Raw genomic sequence first — 24,474 nt, forward strand, 5'->3', positions numbered from 1 at the left:
ACCTCCATTCACTCCACATCTCCACTTCAATCACTCACCACCATCTCACTACCCCACTCACTTCCACAGCTCCACCACTTCACTCATTCCCCACTCATTCCCCACACCCCAGCGTTGTGGCCCAAGTATTTATCCCTGAGGCAAAGTGTCGCAATGGTCATATCTAGAGCTGAGACACTCACAAAAACAAGGTTTCCATTATTGCTGTCTGGGTGTGTGTGTGTGTGTGTGTGTGTGTGTGTGTGTGTGTGTGTGTGTGTGTGTGTGTGTGTGTGTGTGTGTGTGTGTGTGTGGTGTGTGTGTGTGTGTGTGTGTGTGTGTGTGTGTGTGTGTGTGTGTGTGTGTGTGTGTGTGTGTGTGTGTGTGTGTGTGTGTGTGTGTGTGTGTGTGTGTGTGTGTGTGTGTGTGTGTGTGTGTGTGTGTGTGTGTGTGTGTGTGTGTGTGTGTGTGTGTGTGTGTGTGTGTGTGTGTGTGTGTGTGTGTGTGTGTGTGTGTGTGTGTGTGTGTGTTCTTCTGATATTGTCTTATTCCGATATTCTCACTCTTAAGTCCCCAGGCACACTTCATTCATCTCCCCAGATACACTTCATTCATCCCCAGGCACACTGCATTCATCCCCAGACACACACCCCATTCATCCCCAGACACACTTCATTCATCCCCAGACACACTTCATTCATCCCCAGACACACTTCATTCATCCCCAGACACACTTCATTCATCCCCAGACACACTCTATTCATCCCCCAGACACACTTCATTCATCCCCAGACACACTTCATTCATCCCCAGACACACTTCATTCATCCCCAGGCACACTTCATTCATCCCCAGATACACTTCATTCATCCCCAGGCACACTGCATTCATCCCCAGACACACTTCATTCATCCCCAGACACACTTCATTCATCCCCAGACACACTTCATTCATCCCCAGACACACTTCATTCATCCCCAGACACACTTCATCTATCCCCAGACACACTTCATTCATCCCCAGACACACTTCATTCATCCCCAGACACTTCATTCATCCCCCAGACACACTTCATTCATTCTGTACGTCATAACCTCTAAATTGAACGGCTGGTAATTTTTTATATATTTTCTTCTATTGTTGATGGAAGTTCAAAGGCAGAGCAAGACAGCTGTGAGTGTTGTCTTAATGATAGGGAGGGAGGGAGACGATGATGTTAAAATGTGACGTTAGGGATTGGGGAGCTGCATGTGTTGTGTGGGAGTCGTGTGTGGTGTGGGAGTCGTGTGTGGTGTGGGAGTCGTGTGGTGTGGGAGTCAGTGTGGTGTGGGAGCTGGTGTGGTGTGGGAGTCATGTGGTGTGGAGCTGCGGGGTGTGGGAGCCAGTGTGGTGGGGAGTCATGTGTGGTGTAGTCATGTGTGGTGGGAGTCATGTGGTGAAGGAGCTGTGTGGTGTGAGAGTCATGCGGTATGGATTCATAACTACGTGGAGGCGGGGGAGGAATGGTCAGTGAAAATGTCCAAACTGTTGTAATAAAGAAAAAAATCTCCTTGGACTGACTGAGACCAACATGGCGACAATACTCAACGACTGGCCCGAGGAAAAACTATACTGGAAAATGTTTTAATGTCGTGTTGTAACTGTTAAGTATTTTTGCTGCTCGGCCTCAGGAGGAACTTTATTATTTTGCGTTATGTTTTAGCTCTTGTGTTATAGAAAGTGGAAGGTTTGATTAGTTATTTTGTTTACACTGTTTGTATACCTGTGCTGTTTATATACGTTACGTGCTGAATCACTATAAACTTTTATGACGATTTTACTAAATAAAAAAAATGTCTGTCTGTCTGTGTCTGTCTGTCCGTCAGTCTGTCTGTCTATTCTACGCGTTATACAGTATACAGTTCACCTCTAAGAATCTTCGTTGTATTAGGGTTTACTGTATAAAATCGTCTCTTAAAAACATATTCACTATAGTGTATACCTTCGTTGTGAGGAGTCCGTACCTCACCTGTTGATTACCCTTCCATTATTACCTTACGTCAAGGTAAGTTCTCAGATTTCCCTAATTATATTGTATTAGATTACTTTATACAATACTTCTTCCTGGATTTATTACAATTACTGTTGTATTGTATTTGTTGATGCTAAGGGGTGTTACGACGTTTAAACGGATGCCAAAATCTTGCTCATATTTCTTAAGGTTCAATGGCCCGTGTTTGCAACTTGATTTCACCTGCGCCATAATAGTTTCATGGCGGCATTACGACTCCTCAAGATTCTGTGATATTGAATTTCCTGCTGCATGTCGAGTCTTGAATTAAACCCTCTTGTTGTCTAGTCACGAGGCCTCTACTTTATTCAAGGTGAAATGCAAGGTGGTGATGATGTTTAGTGGAAGTGTAAAGTTGAGAGAAAAGTGGAGGATGGAGTAGACAGGGAAGTGGGGGATGGAGTTGACAGGGAAGTGGGGGGTGGAGTAGACAGGGAAGTGGGGGATGGAGTTGACAGGGAAGTGGAGGGTGGAATGGGTTGTGAAGGGACAAAGAGGAGGTTCGAGAGTGAGGGGGTAAGATGGTTTAAGATATTGGAAGGTATAGTTGGAGTATGGAGGATAAGTTGAAGCTTCAAGTGGCAGATAATGGATGGAGTCGAGGATGAGAGTGAGAGTGGAGGGTGGTGATAAAGGTGGGAAGAGGAGGTGTAGGTAAAGATGGAGGCGAAGGGAGAGGTAAAGATGGAGACTGGAGATAAAGATGGAGGTGAAGAGGGAGGTAAAGATGGAGGCTGGAAGTGGAGAATGTATTTTTGGTCATTTTGTGGCATTATATTTAGTTACTTGAATTCTTGTATGATGGAGGTAAGTCTTTTAAGGGGATATTTTAAGTTATTTTAAGAGTTTTTACCTTAAGGCGATCTGTATACATCAACTAATGAGATTTCCCCTCAAGGATAACCGGCTTCTATAATCCCTAAATCTATCTTCAAATATCGCCAGGAAATAAACGTATTCCTTCAAGGGTCTGGTTGTTGATATCTGGGAATCTATTAACGTAGAGTAGTAGAGTATCGGATTTATTTTATTTTTAAGTCAAGGATTTACTTGAAAATCAAATCAAATGGGACCTGAAGTCTACTGTCCCGGTTATTGTTGGAGCCTTGTGAGCTGCCGTCCACACTCTCATAGTTCTGGGAGGGTTCCTCTCATGCGTTACATAGGTATTGTAGTTACTGAAATATGTAGAATTATTGTTGTCTTATTGTAGACCCTCCTGGAAGAGATGGTGCTGGTGGTTGTTTTTTCGTCACGGACTGTAGCTTGTTAGTGTCCACGAACCACGAGTTGTTGGTGCCTGGTGTCTTTCAGGACAAAGAGTCTTATTGATTGGCTTATGTTAGGACAAGTTGCCTTTCAAGACAAGAGGCTTGGTGTACCTTAATCTGCCTCTCAGGACAACAGGTCGTCGCTGACCCATACTCTATCTTCCAAGACACGACAGGTCTTTCGTATCCTGGATTCTGCCTTTCGTTAGCCTGGAATCTTGTCATTGGGGACGTCAGGTTGTCATGGTTACCTCTCCCCGCCCACCTCCCCAACCAACCCAGTATTTAATTTAATATTAGACCTTTAGGAGCGAGTATTAAAGCAGCTGCGGGGTTTTACCCGAAATAGACAGCTTGTTAACTCACCTCCGTGTAGTTTGTCCAGGTTCACCAGAAATGAAGTTATTATATAGAATTTGGGACCACCTGGAGAACTTCTTTATCAGCTCTACCTGTGACGCTGGAATATAATCCTTAGGTCTTCTGATGTTGTCTAAACTTGGTGGCGTTTTGTATTTCTAAATTTAGAGGAATGTGAAAAAAATATATATAGTGTGCATATTAAAAATAATTAGTTTATTTCTTATACAGTAAAGAATATAATAAAAACAGTACAAAATACAATTCTTATACAGTAGTGTAGATACCTGTATTAAAAAATGCACACATTGCTGTACATTAGCGTATATATTAAAATAAATCATTCATACATATTTTATACAATAATTTAGATAATTCCCAAAATTATTTCCCCATTATAAAGTTGTGTAAATATTTAACAAGAGTATTTCATCCATATACATCGACCATTGGCATCACATTACACCTGATAATAGATGTATATAGCTCGGGTGTATATATCAGGTATAAAGTTGAAATATATATAAATCCACCGAAAATTTGTCAGGGTACAATTTCCTCTTCATGTTTGTAGTGTACACAGTTTTATTATTCCGGTGGACGTTGTAGGTGAGAAATACAGGTGACATACAATATACAAGTGAGTGGGTCTTATACAACGGATAACATTGGGTTTCATACAACAAGTGATTTTATGATGGAATAAAAAAAAAATCTTAGAAATTATAAAAACAAAAATATTGTATTGTCTTCTGATTAATTATGATTCATAATTTTTCTTTGGCACAACCATCCATATTTCGTAAGGTCATTACAGGAAGGTCAAGAACATTACTAATATCAAATTACAGCTCAGTATAACAATTACAACACAGCATCAATTACAGCTCAGCATAACAATTACAGCTCAGCATAACAATTATAGCACATCATCAATTACAGCATAGCATCAATTACAACACAGCATTAATCATCTCACGTAATCAGTTTGAGTCTACCATTGTTATAAGAGAGATGAAACAAGGCAATCTTATGGTCTAAAGGTATTTCTTGACATCTAATGAGGGAATTGAAATAAGAGGATTTTGGACGTGCGTTTAACGAATGGATTTGGTGGTGTTATGAGTACGTGTTTTTGTAGGTTCGTGATGTGTTCGTGGGATGAATGTACGTGTTTTTTAATGTTCGTGATGCGTTCGTGGTAGGAATGTACGTGTTTTTGTAGGTTCGTAATGAGTTCGTGTTATGAATGTACGTGTTTTTGTAGGTTCGTGATGAGTTCATGGGATGAATGTACGTGTTTTTTAAGGTTCGTGATGCGTTCGTGGGGTGAATGTACGTGTTTTTGTATGTTCGTGATGAGTTCGTAGAATGAATGTACGTGCTTTGCAATTAAGAGAGAGAGAGAGAGAGAGAGTTCACCCCTCCGGCCTACCATATGTCACATTACCCTCACTTTGTTGAAGCTCCGCATTTGCATACTAATTTGTCTGCCCCCCTTTGTATACTGATCTCGTTAATATGTGTCTGGTCCTGAGCTCACAAGAGGTAGTGTGTGTCCTGTCCTGAGCTCACAAGAGGTAGTATGTGTCCTGTCCTGAGCTCACAAGAGGTAGTGTGTGTGTGTGTGTGTGTGTGTGTGTGTGTGTGTGTGTGTGTGTGTGTGTGTGTGTGTGTGTGTGTGTGTGTGTGTTTTATTATATATGTGTTTTATTGCCAGTATTTGCGTGTTTGTGCGTTTATTTGTATCTGTGTTTTTGTTGTTATGGTTTGCCTGTGTATTAACGTGTTTTGTGTTTGTTTTTTCCTGTATGCATTACGTGAATGTGTTTGTGTGTATTTCTGTTTTTTTGTTTTTTTATTTTACGTGTAAGTTATTTGTGTATTTGGCATAGTTTTTTTTTTAAAGCTAAGGTTTAAAGCTACTTGAAACGAAACTGTATTGATTTAACGAGTAATTCGGTGGAAATACTACAAACAGAATAGAGAAAGTAAGAAAATGAAAGGAAGATGGAAATAGAGAAAGCTGGGAAAATGGTGGAGTGTTAGAGAAAGGTAGGAGAAGGAAAAGAAAAAAAAAGATGAATAAAAACAAGGATTAGGCTGGGCTGGGATGGGTGATGAAAGTGGAAGAGAAATAGTGACAAAGAAAGACTGGATGATAGAGAGAGAGGGAGAGGGAGGGAGGGAGGACAGAAATGGAGAGAGAATGAAAGAGAGAGAGAGAGAGAGAGAGAGAGAGAGAGAGAGAGAGAGAGAGAGAGAAATGTAAAAGAGAGATAGAGATAGAGAGAGAGAGATAGAAAAGAAATAAAATAAAATGGAAGATGATGACTGATCCAGACATGTTGACTGATCTACACACGATGGCTGATTGGCTGCTCTTAGACATAATGTTAATCTAGATAAATAGACATAATGACTGATGTAGACATGATGGCTAATCCAGACAAGTAGACATGATGGCTGGATAATAATAAGTGAAGAAGGATTAACTGGTATCCACATTACTCCCTTGCCAGCCATTATCACCGCCTAGAGACATCGTTTGCATGCTAATCCCAAACTTCTCGATGGCGTACTCCCTCCCTCCTCCTCCCTCCTCCTCCTCCTCCTCCTCCTCCTCCTCCTCCTCCTCCCCCCCCTCCCCTCCTCCTCCTCCTCCTCCTCCTCCTCCTCCTCCTCCTCCCTCCTCACTTGTTTCTTTCAACTCTTTACTCTTTCACTCCTAATCCACTACTTTTTCCTCTTCCTTCTCCTTATCATCTTCCTTACCTCCTCCACCACCTCTCTCTCTCTCTCTGCGACTTTGAGCTAAGTTGAGAATCGCTGAGGAGATACCTGAAGGATGGGAGTAAATGGGGAATTGTTCGTATGAGAAACACAGGCATGGTTAGGGACTGAGGATGTGGAGGAGAGAGAGAGAGAGAGAGATGTGGGGAAGAGGAGTTGTAATTTGGGGTGAGGGAAGGTGCTGTGTTCAGGAGGAGAGAGTGTGGTGGGGGAGATGGGAGTAGAGGATAATGGTGGTAGGGAGCTTTTTTTTTTTAAGGAATCGTATGAGTTAGGGATGGAGAATATGGTTGGAGGGAGTAAGAGGGAAGAGAAGGTAGGAGTGAGAGGATGGGGAGTTTAAATACTAGAGAGGGGAGAGTGTGTGTGTGTGTGGGGGGGGGTTATAATAGCATCAGTCGACATAAATAAAACCCACTAGTGACGATTAAGCCGTAAATGATGAGCTGCTAAAGTGACCAGCTGAGACACACACACACACACACACACACACACTCACCAGTTAATTACACGAACTGGTAGCTGTCATATAACTGTCAGGCGTTAAACCCTCTAAAAAGGTCATCTGGTAACTGGAAATTGAATAAGGCCAAACATAAGCATCATTACACTAATACATTTCATTCTCCTCTTCAACAATTTCCACCGTTTTAATTCTATGCAGTTATTTGTTGACATTTTGCCTTTAGAATATACAGATAGTTCATATATTGTGTTGGAGTCTGCCCTGGGCTACCTGTGATCTTTAGGCCTTGACCTGGGGATGACCTGACCTCCCTCGCTTACCTGACCCAACTCCTCCTCGCTCACCTGTACCTCTCTCCCTGCTCACTCCATTTCCTGCTCACATACCTCTCATGCCTTCCACTGACTCTCCTGGGTCACCACAACACAATTGGTCAGACAGAACATAAGAAAATGAGGAGTTTGCAATAGGCCGGTTGGCCTGTGCATGGCAGCTCCTGTCGAGAGTTACTACCACTCTATCATCCATGAATCTATCCAGCCTCCCTTTCAAACTTTCCAGCGTTCCAGCACTTACTACAAAGTTGCTAAGCTTGTTCCACTCGTCCACCACCCTATTTGTAAACCAGTTCCTTCCTATCTCCCTCCTAAACCTAAACTTATCCAACTTGAATCCGTTGTTCCGAGTCCTATCCTGCTCGGATATTATAAGAACTTTATCTATATCACCTTTATTGATTCCTTTCACCCACTTGAATACTTTTATCATATCTCCCCGCATTCTTCGTCTTTCTAGGGAATGCAAGTTTGGTTTCTTTAACCTATCCTGATATGGAAGGTTTCTAAGTCCCGGAATCATTTTCGTCATTCTTCGCTGCACCGACTCTAGTGAATTGATATCCATTCTATAATAAGGGCACCAGAACTGAACCGCATAATCGATATGTGCCTTTCGATTGCGCGTAAGATATAGTTGCACAAGACCTCTCAGTACTCTGGTTACTTTACACTCTAGATATGTTCCAATACCGTACTCTGCTCATTCTATTCGAACATTAACGCACTGTTTTCTAGGCCGTAGGTCCGGCTATAAGTACCCCAGTCTTCTACAAGTCGAGACTTCTCTCTAGGTTTGACAAGCGGTTAAGGGGCTGTATACATTATCAGCATTTGTTCTTCCAATATTTAGTACGCTGCACTTGCTGGTGTTGAATTTCATTTGCCATTTTTCAGACCACTCCTGCAGTTTATTTAGATCCTCCTGTAATGCATTTGCATCCTGCCCTGAATTAATCTGCCGCCCTATTTTGGTGTCATACGCAAATTTGCTTATGTCACTGCTGATCCCAGTATCTAGATCGTTTATGTAGATTATGAACATGAGTGGGCCTAGTACTGACCCTGTGTTCCCCATCATTATTAATGACCCACCTGACAACAACACCATCTACGCTGACCCTCTGCGTTCTATCGGTGAGCCATGATTTTATCCAATTTAAAACTTTCCCCTCGATACCATGAGCCTTAATTTTTCTCAGAAGCTTCTGATGCGGTACTCTGTCAAATGCTTTGCTAAAGTCTAAGTAAATAACATCGTAATTTTCGTCATTATCTACTACCTCGAAGACTTTCCTAAAAAATGTCAGCAGATTTTTTCGACAAGATTTTCCCTTTGTAAACCCATGTTGAGAGTCGAAGATTAATTTGCTTTTCTCTAAATGCGATCGGATGTTATCTGCTATTATTGAGTCAAGAAATTTCCTCACTACTGACGTCAAACTGATCGGACGTAGGTGGCAGGTAGGTCACACGCGCGTGTTACATTGACCTCTTCCGCAGTATCAGAAATGAGGTCACCGTGACGTATAATATGGCACTTGTTTGACCTGGATTATCCGGTTTAATTTGGGATTGATTTATTTTGTTTGGTTCGTGTTAATTGGTTTTTCTTTGTATTTAGGTGATTTGAGGTGGTTTTAAATTTGCGTTTACCCAATTTCTCTCTCTCTCTCTCTCTCTCTCTCTCTCTCTCTCTCTCTCAGAGCTAATTAATGCATTCCGGCCGCCGCCTCCAGCCAAGAAAATTGGTTCCACTAGAGATGTACTTTACCCAAATTTGAATAAGATTTTCCCCGAGTTGTTACACAGATAAGTTTCCTCCATCGCTAAGGAAAAAAAATAAATAAATACCAGCAGTTAAAAGCTCCGGCAGTTCGCACAGTGGCTGCTATTCACATAATCACTCCTCATAATTAGTTTCACAAAGTCCTTTTAAGTGGTGTCTGAGAATAGCGTATTGTGGGTGGGGAGGGAGGGGGGAACTCACACATTCACACCAACCTCAACCTCCCTCCTCCTTCCCATCTCCTTCCTCCTCCCATCCTCCTCCTCCTCTCCTCCTCCTCCCTTGTCCCTCCCTCCCTCTCCTCCCTCCCTCCACCCTCTTCTCCTCCCTCCCTCTCTTCCTCCCTCCCTCCACCCCCTTTCTCTCCCTCCCGCCCTCTTTCTCTCCCTCCCCTCTCTCCTCCTTCACTCCTTCTCCCTCTCCAATTCTCTCCTTCCTCCTCCCCCCTATCGTGTGGTTATGAGTTGGTGTGGCTACTTCCTGTGTTGGAGGGGAGGGGGGGGGGCTATTGTCTTTTGTGTGTGTGTGTCTTGTCTTGTTGAGGAGTTTTATCTTTGTTAAGTTTTCTTCTCTTCTCTTCTCTTCTCTTCTCTTCTCTTCTCTTCTCTTCTCTTCCCTTCTCTCTGTTAGGTGGAATAAGAAGCTGAAGAACACGCGAGAAAGGTTTTAAAGATGTAGGTAGTAAGGGATAATGGAGGAGAGGGTACATAGGAAGATGGAAGAGAAAAAGAATGATGAAGAATACGGAAGGGTAATAAATATAGGATAGAAGGAGATGAATGGTGATGATAATGTGTTAAAATGAATTAAAAAACAGTGAAATGTACAAAAATAAGAAAAAAATATATAAATTGTTCAAAAACAAAATAAAATGTATATAAGTAAGAACAATACATCAAATTATATCCGTAAAAATAATACAAAATGAAAGAATAAATTATAAGTAAGAAAGTTGTATATTTATTTATTTATTTAATGGAAAATGAAAAACAAATATTGTAAGACCCAGGGAAAAAAAAGTTAAATTTATAGCCCAGATTTTACCAGGAGTTGATATAAGTGACCTTGTTTGTACACCAATGGATTTTTCTGATCTGTTAAGCTGTTTGAGGTGGCAGCCGGGAAGCCAACGTACCCAGGTTAATTAGCCACACCTGAAGGAACTTTACCCCTCCTCCCCTTTAATCCCACCCCTACCCTCATCCCCTTACAATATTCCCACCCCTAACCCACCCCATCCCCCACCTCACCCCTCCCCTGCTTTCCCCACTCCACCCCCTACCTCCACCATTACCCTCACTTCAACCCCCACTCCCACTCCACCTCTCTATCCCCACTCCACCCCCACCGCCACACCCCACTCTACCCCCTACCGCCACACCCCACACTACTCCCCTACTGCCACCTCTCCACTCTACCCCTATTGCCACTTCACTCTACCCCAAATATTCACTATAGCCGAGTCTTTGACGGTGTGGTAGTGAGGCTCTATAGTCTATACACACGGGCCCTTGTGAGGTCTCGGGTACAGGGAAGTTTACTTTGATTTACCTTCACTGACTATAGCTCCTACTTCATCTATGTTGGTTTACCTTTAAGTTCCTCCCTGTTCTTTAAACCTAACCTAACCTAACCAAACCAAACCTAATTCTACGTGATCTGTTTTAACCTGTGCGTAACATAACATAGTCTAATGTACATAGATTACTTGTGTGAAAGATGGAAGTTGAGGAGTGAATGTTGGAGATGGGTGGTGGAGGGGAGGATGTTGGTGATGGGTGGTGGAGGGGAGGATGTTGGTGATGGGTGGTGGAGGGGAGGATGTTGGTGGGATGGGTGGTGAGGGAGGTGTTGGTGAGTGGTGGTGGAGGGGAGGATGTTGGTGATGGTGGTGAGGGGAGGATGTTAAGGATGGCAGAGGGAGGGGATGCTATGATGGTAGAGGGGAGGATACAGATGGCAGGAGGGGGATGTTGGTGATGGGTGGTGGAGGGGAGGATGTTGGTGATGAGTGATGGTGGAGAGGGTGTTGGTGATGGGTGGTGGAGGGGAGGATGTTGGTGATGAGTGATGGTGGAGAGAGTGTTGGTGATACATGTTATTGCGAATTAATTGTCTTTTCTTATATAAATATCGAATGAATTTTTATGATTGTATAAAAATTTACTCCAGTATAGTATTCCAATCATACACATAATCAATAAATAGAAAGTAGGATATATCCGATTATTTAAATATATCAAAGATCCATACAAATTATCTAAAAGCCTTAAGGTGAAGAGGTGTAATTAGGTTGGAGATATGGTTGAGATTGGTGGCTTCAAAGTTACATCGTTATGGGTGAAGTCTGTTGAAGTCTGATCCCCGTCTAAGATAAAGTAACTTATTGGGTATCAGTTTCTTGTCTCTCTCGCACTGTTTGTGTTGGGGCTTAACTGGGATCTGTGTGTGTGTGTGTGTGTGTGTGTGTGTGTGTGTGTGTGTGTGTGTGTGTGTGTGTGTTTAACTCAATCTATCTCTCCATCCCAACCCCTTTCCTTAACCTATCCCTCCCCCTCTCCATCCCATCCTTTACCTACCCTCCACTCTCCTTCTCTCTACCTACCCTCTCCCCCTCCACTAACTCTCCCCTCACTCTCTTCCTGTACCAACTCACCCTGCCTCTCTCCCTGTATGCACCTTTCCCCTCCCTCTGTCCCTGTATACACCCTTGCCCTCCCTCTCTCCCTGTATACACCCTTCCCCTCCCTCTCTCCCTGTATACACCCTTCCCCCTCCCTCTCTCCCTGCCTGCACCTTTACCCTCCCTCTCTCCCTGCATGCACCTTTCCCCTCAGCCAGACAGAAGACCAGGGAGAGAGAGAGGGGGAGACAAGTAGCACAATAACAAGAAGGTTCCTCGGCAGTCAAGCACGTTCCCATTGCTCTCGGGAACGACCGGAATGTATTACAATTTATTCTGGGGGGATCCACTACACGCGCCGTTCTTATTATTCCACGCTGGCTGGTCTTGAGTTGTGCCCTTTACTTCATTGTTAATAGGGACGCCTGCAGCCTCCAGACACTCTTGACAGTGTGTTTTGCCTCCAAATTCTGATGCCTTGTGACTGATGCCTCCAAATTCTGATGTATTGTGACTGGGGCCTCCAAATCCTGATGTATTGTGACGTAAAACTCCTAATTCTGATGCCTTACGACTGATGCCTCCAAATTCTGATGTACTCGTATTGTGACTGGGGGCCTCCAAACTCTATATCCCGCTATGATATAAATCCAAGTCGAGCACTTGTCGTTCCGAATGATGTAGACGAATATGTGTGTACTAGTGTGTGTCTTCGAAGTCGAGTAAATGGAAGTAGGCGGTTGATGTATGTCACTCTTGTTTAATATATTAATGTAGTCTACGTGTCTGTAAGGTTAGGTAGATATGTATACCTAATGTAGAGTGTGTGTGTGTGTGTGTGTGTGTGCACGATATTTAGTACATTTAAACCTACTTAATAATTATAATGATCGGGGACACAAAATCAGATAGAGGTAGATGGAGGGGTTCAATTTACTCATCTTAATGTAATGTGTACCTCCACTAAGTCAAGTAAGGGTGGAGAAGTAGATTTAGCTAAAGGTTAATGCAAGCTATAGATGTATGTGTGTGTGTGCGTGTTTGTAAGACGTGACTATAGGTGAGGGGTCGGCTGAATGTCCTTGTTGATAATCGTGGAAGGTGAATGGAGTGGACGTTGGCTTCCCTGCGGCGCCCTACATACTGTTGATTGATCGCACGCCCACGAAGACAGTCGCTCTGATGACACCGACAGTTGCAGGGACGGGATGGGTAAAGGAAGGGGATGTAATGGATGGGGGAATGGACGGAGGAAGGGTCGGAATGGACGGAGGGAAGGACAGAAGGTATAGGTAGAGAGAGAGGCTTTGATAGTCATTTGTAAACGATATCGGAAAGTGAACGTGTGTGAATGCCAGTCCGTCCGCGCACGTGTGTGTGTGCGCGTGTGTGCGTGTGTGTGTGTAATAATAATAATAATACTACACACACAATAATTAACGGTTTATTGAAAGAGCTTGGCAACCAGAAGGCTGAAAATATACAGTTACATATTTGGGGAATGGGTTACGAATTACAAATAATATACAAGGACATAAGTGACAATAAATAAGACATATAGTGACTTAGATGGGGATCAGCTCAAACTACAGTTCATTTCAACATAGTGACAGTGTAGGGAGCAGTGTTTACTGGGAGTGAATACACTGATTTATTACATGTTATTGATAATTTTTACAATGGTTGGGACTGGGCTGTTCTTATAGCGATCAGTTCGTGCACGTATGGGCTGGATGCGGTTGTGGTGTCGAACAGCAATTCTCGGACAGGGGATCTCAGGTGGTAGTAGGGGCCGGTGTCGGGGATGGTGTAGAAGCTTCTTACCAAATTTGCAGATGAGGCCGTGGTGATGGTCAGTGAGAGTCGAAAGGGTCAGTGTGTTGAGCGCTTCTTGATATGTGGAGTAGGAAGGGGCGAGAATAATCTTGCATGCCCTCTTTTGCACTTTTTCTAGGTGTTTACGTTGTGTGGCATTTAGGGAGGAAGACCAGGTGGGGGGAGGCATAGGTGAGCTTGGGAAGTATGAATGTTGTGTATACACTGAGGAGCTCGTGTGCGGGAACTCCGAGGGACTTGAGTCGGCGGAGGAGGTGGAGACGGAAACTGGAGGATTTGACAACTTCACTGACGTGTGGTTTCCAATTTAGTTTGTTGTCTATGGTGACGCCGAGGAGCTTCGTGGAATCTACAACCTGCTTTGTTCGGACCTAGGGTAATGGAAGGAGGTGGGACAATGTCGGAGGAGAGGTTGATGTGCATAACCATGGTCTTGGTATGGTTGATGGTGACATGGTTGTTGGTGGCCCAGTTTTGGAGACTGGTCAATAAATCCTGAAGGGCGGTATAGTTGGGAGCAGAATTGTTGACGCTGATCCCAATGGTGGAGTCGTATATTTCAGCAGCAGGTTTAGGCACATTGATGGCGAAGCAATGGTCCTCTGCCGGGGACCTGAGTACTGAAGGTGGAACACCCTCGGAAGACAGCGTCGTCACTGAGAATTAAATGTATGAGACTCAGCCGAGGTCAATAGCTTTTATGAATTGCGACAGGCGAACCTTAGTGAAATCAATGGCGACACTAAGACGTTTCCAACAACCACAACATGAGTGGTGTGTGTGTGTGTGTGTGTGTGTGTGTGTGTGTGTGTGTGTGTGTGTGTGTGTGTGTGTGTGTGTGTGTGTGTGTGTGTGTGTGTGTGTGTGTGTGTGTGTGTGTGTGTGTGTGTGTGTGTGTGTGTGTGTGTGTGTGTGTGTGTGTGTGTGTGTGTGTGTGTGTGTGTGTGTGTGTGTGTGTGTGTGTGTGTGTGTGTGTGTGTGTGTGTGTGTGTGTGTGTGTGTGTGTGTGTGTGTGTGTGTGTGTGTGTGTGTGTGTGTGTGTGCGTGTGTGTGTGTGTGTGTGTGTGTGTGTGTGTGTGTGAGTGAGAAACTATGGGTAAGTTTCTTTACGCCATTTGCCTCTGTCTACCGAGCAGTAATTAGGGACCTGGATGTTAATCGATTTGCGTATCGTGTTCTGGGATAATAGTTAGCCAGTGCAGTTGGCGAGTTGTCCGGTCTTCTTAGATTATTCCTTGGCACTGGGTCATACATCTCGTTAACATTATACATAGGGTGTGGTTGTTGTGTTGGCGACAGCTTCTGCACCGTAAACAAAATCACACAAATTCCCGTCTAAAAAAAAAAATAACATGACAAAAAACAAAACAAGTCACATTACAAGAAAAAAACAAACAAACCCAAAACCAACGTGTCAAAGGTTTATTTGTCCATCATCAAGTGAACACAAGACCAACTTCAATATACATCCAATATCTGGTGTGTTACGGCCCCTCACGCTAAACTGTGTGTGCTTTATGGTGGCCAAACTGCTGAGTGTGTGGCAGCGGCAGCCTTCTTAGTGTCTGCTGAGTTAGCACGTTAAGGATATGGTTGTCCCAGCTGCTGCCTGGGTGGGTGAGGGAGTGGGTGGTGAGGGAGGAGTGGTAGGTGTGGATGGTGAAAAAAAAAAGTGATAGGGGTGGAGGAATGGATGCCTGGTGGTGGGGGAGAAGTGATGGGGATGTGTGTGGGGGGAGTGGGTGATGGGGGAAAGATTGATGGGGGTAGGTGGTGGGAAGGGTGGTGGTTGATGGGTGGGGATGGTGGGTGGTAGGTGGAGTGGGTGAGTAGTGGGTGGGAGTGGGGGCGGGAGAGGTGGCCTTTCACTTTATATGTGCTGACCCAACACCACCTTGAGAGATATCGTAGATGATGCTATTGTTGTTACTACTGTCTCTGTCTGTCTGTCTGTCGATCTTAACACACAGACAGACACGCATCCCAACCCATGAACCCTAACCCATGACCCCAAACCCATGAATCCTAACCCATGAATCCTAACCCATGAATCCTAACCCATGAATCCTAACCCATGAACCCTCGCACTCGTCTCTATTACATACATATTCTACCATATTAAACATTGAACACATATCGTATACACACAGTTGCTGTATTATGTCACACACACTCAATTGGTTTGTAATTTGAGACTGCTGGAAATATTTTATGCGTTATGATAAATGAATTCTGATAGTGTTTGTATATCCATTCTAATGCACCTCGCTTTGATTGTTGAGTTTCTATGTATTTTGTATTAGTTGTCATGTTTGTGTGTGTGTGTGTGTGTGTGTGTGTGTGTGTGTGTGTTGTGTGTGTGTTTTATGCCCAGTGGTCTGATTGGCAGCTTTGTATAAGTTTATCGTGGGGAGAGTTGAGAGAAGCGGAGTAATTTTTGTATTTTGTTATGTAACGTGTGGATTTGTAAGTGTTAAGTACGAAGAGTTGATGGGGATACACTTGTAGGTGTCGTTAATAGTGGTCTGTTAAGTGTTAAGTGCTAAGTTGAAATTGAAACAGTTTATTTGTCCAAAATGATACAGATATTGGCAGAAACACTTTATTTATTTTGGGTTATTATGTATAAAGTGTCGAGGTGTAATTTTGTAAGTAATTAAAGTTAAAGGTGTGAGTAGGCAATAAAGGTAACACTTACAGCTTTCACTTCACAGTAAAGTATATAAAAGTACCAAGTGTACAGGTGTCACTCCCCTCCAAAGTATTGAAGTGTTAAGTGCAGTGCCCTGAGAGAGTCTTGGCACTGTTTCTCTTCTCTTCTCTTCACTAAAACCTGTATTGCTCGTCCGTGTCTCATAATCCTTCCTCCAAGTGACAGACCCGAGATAAAACATCATTATCATATTTATTATTTTATTTGTCTTAATACACAATGTGCTCCTGTATACACACATTCACACTCACAGGTTATACATGCGTCTAACACAGCTTGGGAACCTTGTGTTATATATGCATTCATACATACTTAAGTGTATACATGTGTTGGGAAGCTTCACTGAGGCATATACCAATGCATATATACATATATACAGAGCAGTGTATATAACATTGAGTGTCTCGTGTTATATGCATACTGTATACATGGTGTAGCTAAAGTGAAGGCTTATGGAGAAAATCTACAATGTTATTTTTCTGAAAAAGTAAATTTTTTTTGCTCCTAAAAGATGTGAAAATGTGAAATTAAAATATCACCAACTTTATTATTATTATTATTATTATTATTATTATTATTATTATTATTATTATTATTATTATTATTATTATTATTATTATTATTATTATTATTATTATTATTATTATTCGCTTTTGCTTTGGTAATTTTTTGGAGAATAAAGGAAAAAAGTAGAAGGGAGAACGCGAATTATAGAGAAACATCCTCAACCATTTCTTCATTTAAAAAATTTATCATCACATGGATCCAATTTTGGGAGAGTTGAATGAACTAAAAAGAACTATATTATATCATTCTATTTTTTTCACAGAGTTTAGAAAGAGTGACGGGGTGAGACTGACACTGTGTTACATAATAATTTCTGCTCTGGGAAAAAAAAAACAATTATTCACTTAACTTTTTTTTTTCTTTCAAGGGGACTTTTGACATGAAGAAACGTGCGGATTTTCACCAGTTATATTTTGTTTGTAGTGAAGCGAGAATACCTGAGCTGTTATTGTTTGTTAGTTTATTACGTTGGTTATTGTTGTTATTGTATATTTAGTTAGATTATTGTTCTTTAATTCATTTTTAATATTGTCATTATTATTATTATTATTATTATTATTATTATTATTATTATTATTATTATTATTGTATCTAAAGTTAGTAATATCACTGGCCACTTTAATTAACATATCTATCGTAGACACAATAAACAGTAACAATACAAATATGATTGAAGGCCAACTTACCTGTATATGTGAATCAGCTGACAACAGTAACGCTCCACTCACCTGTCAATTAAAACAACAAAAGAGTGATATCTGATGTTAATGAAGATAATAAATAATAGTAATAGTGACGATAATGATTATGACAAAACTAATGACTTTAATTATGGTAATATTAAAAGAAGTAACGATAATGATGATAATAACAAATGAAAATAATCAATAATAATAACACACACACACACACGCACACACACACACACACACACGCAAGACGTCATAACTCAACCTTGTCATAATCAAAGTTAATGACAGCGTGAGATGTTTATTAATTACAGACGTCATACTGGAGGCCCCGTAATTGATTGTTATTACTGTATGAGATTGGTCGTAATTACAAAGTGTGGTGTAATGGAGAGTGTGATTGAAATGCACCAGTAATGGGTGTATGTAGGGTCAGGTTTGTGTATGCGTGGTCGTTAGGGGTATGGGTTGTTTAGAGGGTAATGGGGTAGTTAAGGGGTAAGGGTTGTTTAGGAGGTGATGGGGTAGTTATAGGTATGAGGTAGTTAAGGGGTAAGGATTGTTATGGGTGTAGACTGGGTGTAATTGGGTTGTTAAGGGATTTAACACTCGCTAAGGGAGAATATGAGGGGACAATTTAGGTAGATGCCTTAACCCTTTGATGACGATGATTTAACCCTTACATGACGATGGTTTAACCCTTACATGACGATGGTTTAACTTTTTGATGACGATGGTTTAACTATTTGATGACGATGGTTTAACTATTTGATGACGATGGTTTAACTATTTGATGACGATGATTTAACCCTTTGATGACGATGGTTTAACCCTTTGATAACGATGATATAACCCTCTGATGACTATGGTTTAATCCATTGAACTTCTATATTTTAACCCTTTGAAGACGATGACTTAACCCTCTAGGTCTCAAAGGGTTAATGGATGAGGGGAGAGTCAAGTTGGGTGACGTCAATGTAAGGGAGACAGTCTAGGGAGGTGTGGGTCGACCCCTCACACCTCACCTTGACCTCAACAAAAGCCGACTCCTTAGGTACATCGACCAGTGTTCCTCTTCAGTCTTGTTTGGTTCAGTCAGATGATGTCTTTCAGAATAAACGATTTTTTTTATAATTTTTCGACTCGTCTCAGAATAAAATGTTCAGATATCGTCTTCCCAAATAAAAAAAATCTGATTATGTCTTTCCTATGATATCGTCTTTTAGAATCATTGTTTTATTTTTTTATTTTTTCTTGTCTAGATGATGATATCGTTTTCAGCTTAAAATGTTCAGTTTCTTTTATTTTCGTTCAGATTTTATCACAGGATCAGTGTTATCAATGTCTGTTCACACACATTTTACCATTTGTTTCGTTCGGAATAAAAATTGTTAACTTCTTTTGGAAATTGTTCACTCAGCTAGTGGTGTCGTATCTCTCAGTTGTGTAATGAAGCGATAGTGTCTAATGATCTCTTGGCTGGAAGAGGAGATCTCTCAGCTGGTGAAATAAGGCTGCTCTCTACTCAGCTAGTGACGTCTTATCTCTCAGCTGGAGGGAGACATTTCTCTCAACTGAGGTGAAACTAATCTCCCCTGACGTACAGACGACTTCTCTCTCACCTAGAGTATTGGCGTCTCATCTCTCAGCTGGAGGGAGACATATCTCAGCTGGAGAAGTGAGGCTGATCTCTCCTGTGTAACTCTTGACTTGTGTTGTGAGGAAGATACAACTAATTGAGGCGACGGAGCATGAGATGGAAGGAGACGGGAGGAGGGAGAGGGGGCGGGAGGTGGGAGAAAAGTGCGTGAGGAGAGGAGAGCAGAAGGAAGTGAGGTGGGGTGAGACTGGAGGAGGGAGGCAAATGTAAGAGGCGGATAGAGATAGAAAAGTAGTGTGAGGTGAGAGAAGAGGAGATGAGAAAGCAAGAATGGATAAAAGGAGGATAAAGGGAGAAGGAGTAAAGGAGAGAGACACTTAAGATGGAATTTTAAAGGGAGCTAAGAAGGAGAGGGAATGGAAAGAGAGAAGAAGATAGATAAACATAAGACTGAAGGGACTAACTACTGGGATGGGTAGATGGGAAGGAGAGAGATGATGATGATGATGAGAAGTGGGAGGAAAGAGGATGAGAGTAGATGGTGTAGGGAGGGATGAAGAGAATGGGGGATTATATAGGGAGAGGAGGAGGGGGAGGGGGAGGGGGGGAATGTTATGAGAGTAAGGTAAGGTTAGGTGGGGGGAGACAGGTAGGATAGGTAGGTGGGGGGAGATAAGGTAAAGTTTATCCCTCCTGTCTCGCTGTGAGAGTTACAGAGGCAGCTGGAATATTGACAGCCACGTGCAAGTCTCTCTGCCGCATCCTTCATACTGGTTCCAGAGACCACACACTCACCCAGACCTGTTTTTCGGGGATAAAAGAAGAGGAGGTGGAAGGAGAAGTGAGAGGCTAGAAGGAGAAACTGGGTAGAGAGAGAGAGAGAGAGAGAGAGAGGTTAAAGAATTACTTGGGATCACCATCTTGTCTCTCCTCACCAAAAAAATGTTCTGGGTTAACTATACTGTATCGTGTGGCGTCTTGAGGAATAAACCCCACGGAAAAAATGGTCACTGGAGCTCTGCCTTAATGGACGAAGTTAACATAATTATTGCCGATATGTCTGTAAGGCAGGGGTGGCTCTCTCTCTCTCTCTCTCTCTCTCTCTCTCTCTCTCTCTCTAGATCTATCTTATGTTTCCTCCTTTTTTTTCTTTTCTTTTCACGTTTTCTTTCTTTTCTTTATGTCGGGTTTTTCTCTCACCCGTTCTTTCCCCTACCCACTTCATTCCATCTCCCCCCTCTCCTTTCCACACTCTTCCTCCCCATTACACCCCTCCCTCCTCTTCACCCCTCCACCGTCTTTCCTTCACCTTTCCTTCCTCCTTTCCTCTCCCCCCCTCCCTTTCCTCTCTCGTCCCCTCCACCTTTCATCTCTCCCTCCTCCTCCTATCCTCATCATCCACCCCTTCCTCCTCCTCCACACTTCCTCCCCTCCTCTCCTTCCATTCCCCTCTCCTTTCCACTTCCCCTCCCTATATCTCTCCTCTCCCCCTCCTATTCCCTTACCTCATCACCTAACAATTTTTTATAGCGTGGGTTTTTTATTGTGTTGTGTTCTCAGGTCTTTTATCAAGTTCCTCAACTAAATTTCAGACGATTATGGTTTTTAATACAGTGTGTGTGTGTGTAGCGCCTTTTGTCACCTGGAATACAAACTTGGCGTCGTTACCCTCAACTTGTGGCAATACCTCGCCCACCGCCAGATTTAAGTCACACTCCTTCCACACACACACACACACACACACACACACACACACACACACACACACACACACACACAAAAAGATTACCGCAGCGTCAGCACGGGCAATCAACAGCGTCCTGGTTATTCCTCCTTTTCCTCCTCGTGCGTACTTCAGCCAACACTGGACTAAGGATGAAACAGATCCAGTACGGGCGGTTGAGTAACAGACACACGTTAACACTCAAAGTAAGATTGACTGGAGGCCGACATGATAAACTTAACCGACTTATGCTATAAACTCTTCTGGTTCACGCCATAAACGCAGTGCCAGCTTGGGCAATCAGCAGCGCCCGGTTTATTCCTCAGTCCAGCAGTGATAGTCTTTAGTCGCGGGTCATTGAAGCAGCTGTGAGGAAACTTAGAGGAGGAGAACGTTCGTCTGGTTTTTGCCTTTAGTGGCCCTCCTTCATGGTCTGAGCGTCGGGCAGTGACACCACTTGATGGTCGTGGCTCTCTCGTCCTCCTCCTCCTTCTCCTCCACTCCCTCCTCCTCCTCTGCTGCTTCCTCCTTCTCTGCTGCCTCCTCCTTCTCTGCTGCTTCCTCCTTCTCTGCTGCCTTTTCCTTCTCTTTCACTCCCCCTCTTTTCTTCCGCTGCTTCCTCTTCCTCCATGCTCTCATAGTCTGCTTCTATCTGCCCCGTCGCTGTTCTCACTCAGTGTCTCCTTAATAATCATCTTCCCTGAGGGCGGGGGGGCAGTGTGGAGATAGGAAATGAGGAAGGGAGAGATAGAGAGAGGTCGGGAAAGAGGGAGGGAAGAAAGAGTGTAGGAGGTAGGAAATGAAGGGAGAGAAAGAACCGGACAGAGGAAGGGAAGGGAAATGAGAGAGAGAGAGAGAGAGAGAGAGAGAGAGAGAGAGAGAGAGAGAGAGAATTTTCAAGTTGGCACCTGTAAAATATGAGGTGACCAGCTAGTAAATATTCGAACTCAGCTGACTGGCGCACCACGGTCTTGGTAACATTATTTGCATACGTTAACGTGTTGAGTTATTGGACAGGCTCAGAGGAGTAAATTATCTTGAATATAATTAGTGACGACTTGTTATATACATTATGAAGAATTAAAAAATTATTCTCATTTTTTTTAGTTAATGTTTGAGTTATAAATTACTAAATAACTCAGACACAAAGTTATAAAATTATAAAAAGCAGATAGAGAAGATATAACCCTTAGATACATAGATATATAGAGCGTTTTAAATAACCAGTAAACCACAAAACTAATAACTCCTATATAAATATTATCCTATTAAGAAACGTGATTTATGGGAACATCCTTGTGAGATAGAGGAAGATGAGAGCAGCGGCATCCAGACACGGTTCACACGTGGCCTCTGTCTTGATCGATGAGGATAGTAGTATACTGACCATATGGTTCTTATACGTCAAAGGTGATGTTTGTAGGTTTATAACAGGATGTAAAGGAGGTAATAACTATGGTTGAGCGTGTTTTTGGTGCGTTGGGGAGGGGGGGGGAAGGGGGAGGGGGGGAGGGGTGGGGGGTAGATCAAATGGTATGGCGGTGAGCAAAGTTTACATTACAGAGTTGAGACCGAGTTGTGTTGACGCTTTCTTCCACTTCCCTCCTCAGGCATCATCATTGCTGTTTGAGGCTCTCTCTCTCTCTCTCTCTCTCTCTCTCTCTCTCTCTCTCTCTCTCTCTCTCTCTCTCTCTCTCTCTCTCTCTCTCTCACATCAACTCAACCATCCTTATAATTTATGCCATTGGAAGGAAAATTGTCGTGGCCAATCAAACTTCATTCACCCTCAATAGGGCTGGACCTCTGGTAAACCACGCCCCCCCTCCTCCCTAGCTTATGGAAGAGGGGAGGTTGATAGACCTTACAGAATCACACCTCCACATTCACAAAGACTCGTAATATTTTTCTACCTCCTGGCGGGGTATAAAGAGGCAATCAAACATCTCTTTCTATGGTAGATTCCCAGTGCCATTACGACGCCATTTTTTTTTGTTCACTATTTTTTGGTCGTTGCTAAAGAAAACTAGTTAGGGTATACACATCTATAGTGAAGAACAATTGTTTGACTTGCGGACGTCTTATCTTGTTATGGCAGAGACTCAGTGTAATTTTGACGCCATATTTGATTTTATTAAGGAGGAGTGTGTCGTAGTTAAAAGTTAATTAATTTTTTTTTTGTCGTATATACAGTGACTTTGGGTCCAAGTTATTGATACAAGGACACTGAATGACTAGTTTTTTGGTGTCCAATTTCCGTCAAGGAGAGAAAAAGGGAACACCAGTGTTTTAAGTATTTTGTGTGTAAGGTCGAGAAGATGTGTGTGTGTGTGTGTGTGTGTGTGTGCGTGTGTGCGTGTGCGTGTGTGTGTGTGTGTGTGTGTGTGTGTGTGTGTGTGTGTGTGTGTGTGTGTGTGTGTGTGTGTGTGTGTGTGTGTGTGTGTGTGTGTGTGTGTGTGTGTGTGTGTGTGTGTGTGTGTGTGTGTGTGTGTGTGTGTGTGTGTGTGTGTGTGTGTGTGTGTGTGTGTGTGTGTGTGTGTGTGTGTGTGTGTGTGTGTGTGTGTGTGTGTGTGTGTGTGTGTGTGTGTGTGTGTGTGTGTGTGTGTGTGTGTGTGTGTGTGTGTGTGTGTGTGTGTGTGTGTGTGTGTGTGTGTGTGTGTGTGTGTGTGTGTGTGTGTGTGTGTGTGTGTGTGTGTGTGTGTGTGTGTGTGTGTGTGTGTGTGTGTGTGTGTGTGTGTGTGTGTGTGTGTGTGTGTGTGTGTGTGTGTGTGTGTGTGTGTGTGTGTGTGTGTGTGTGTGTGTGTGTGTGTGTGTGTGTGTGTGTGTGTGTGTGTGTGTGTGTGTGTGTGTGTGTGTGTGTGTGTGTGTGTGTGTGTGTGTGTGTGTGTGTGTGTGTGTGTGTGTGTGTGTGTGTGTGTGTGTGTGTGTGTGTGTGTGTGTGTGTGTGTGTGTGTGTGTGTGTGTGTGTGTGTGTGTGTGTGTGTGTGTGTGTGTGTGTGTGTGTGTGTGTGTGTGTTTTAACTCACGCTTGTATATACATAATCACTTTTTTTATAAATATTCAACATAACCAAAAACAATATCATTATCACACTCTCTCTCTCTCTCTCTCTCTCTCTCTCTCTCTCTCTCTCTCTCTCTCACCAGATTAACATTCCTCCTGATCATTCTCCCTCAGACAGGACGTAACCTAAACAACATTAGGAGGGGCAGGAGACACCAGCAGTCTGCCTCACACCATTACCTGATTACCTCTTACAGACGCTCTGCCCGGGGCTGGAAAACTCAACGTTCACCAAGTTGTTGTTGTTTTTTCCCTTCAGACACGTGATAAGAGAACGAATCTGGTAAATGAACGCGTCTTGGTTTAATGAACGCTAGACAGTCAGCGTTTCACACACACACACACACACACACACACACACTATATGAGTTCTGTTCGACTTGACAATTTTTGCTATGTTGTAAAGTGAGAAAAAAAAATCGTATGTTAACTCTGGAATCCCTGAAGACGTTTTTCTAACATTTGATCATAAACACTCGAGTCTTTGGTAGGTGTTTCAAGTCTCTTCGTCTGTCAGTTCTTTATATTTCTATCATAAAATGTTTATACTTTTATTTAATTTTTTACTGAATATTGATTATTTGGTATATGATAATTTATTCATGTTTTGTCTATTTAA

The 24,474-nt window shown here is 42.8% G+C and overlaps 1 protein-coding gene across 1 annotated transcript in view; it reads left to right on the forward strand.

Annotated features, from left to right (window-relative positions):
• The window catches only part of LOC121870775, a 202,030-nt gene that overhangs the window by 134,941 nt on the left and 42,615 nt on the right, over nucleotides 1-24,474 (forward strand). The gene's annotated exons all lie outside the window — the stretch shown is intronic.

This window comes from Homarus americanus, unplaced genomic scaffold (genome assembly GCF_018991925.1).
Source record: "Homarus americanus isolate GMGI-L3 unplaced genomic scaffold, GMGI_Hamer_2.0 scaffold49310, whole genome shotgun sequence".
Taxonomy (NCBI): Eukaryota; Metazoa; Arthropoda; class Malacostraca; order Decapoda; family Nephropidae; genus Homarus; species Homarus americanus.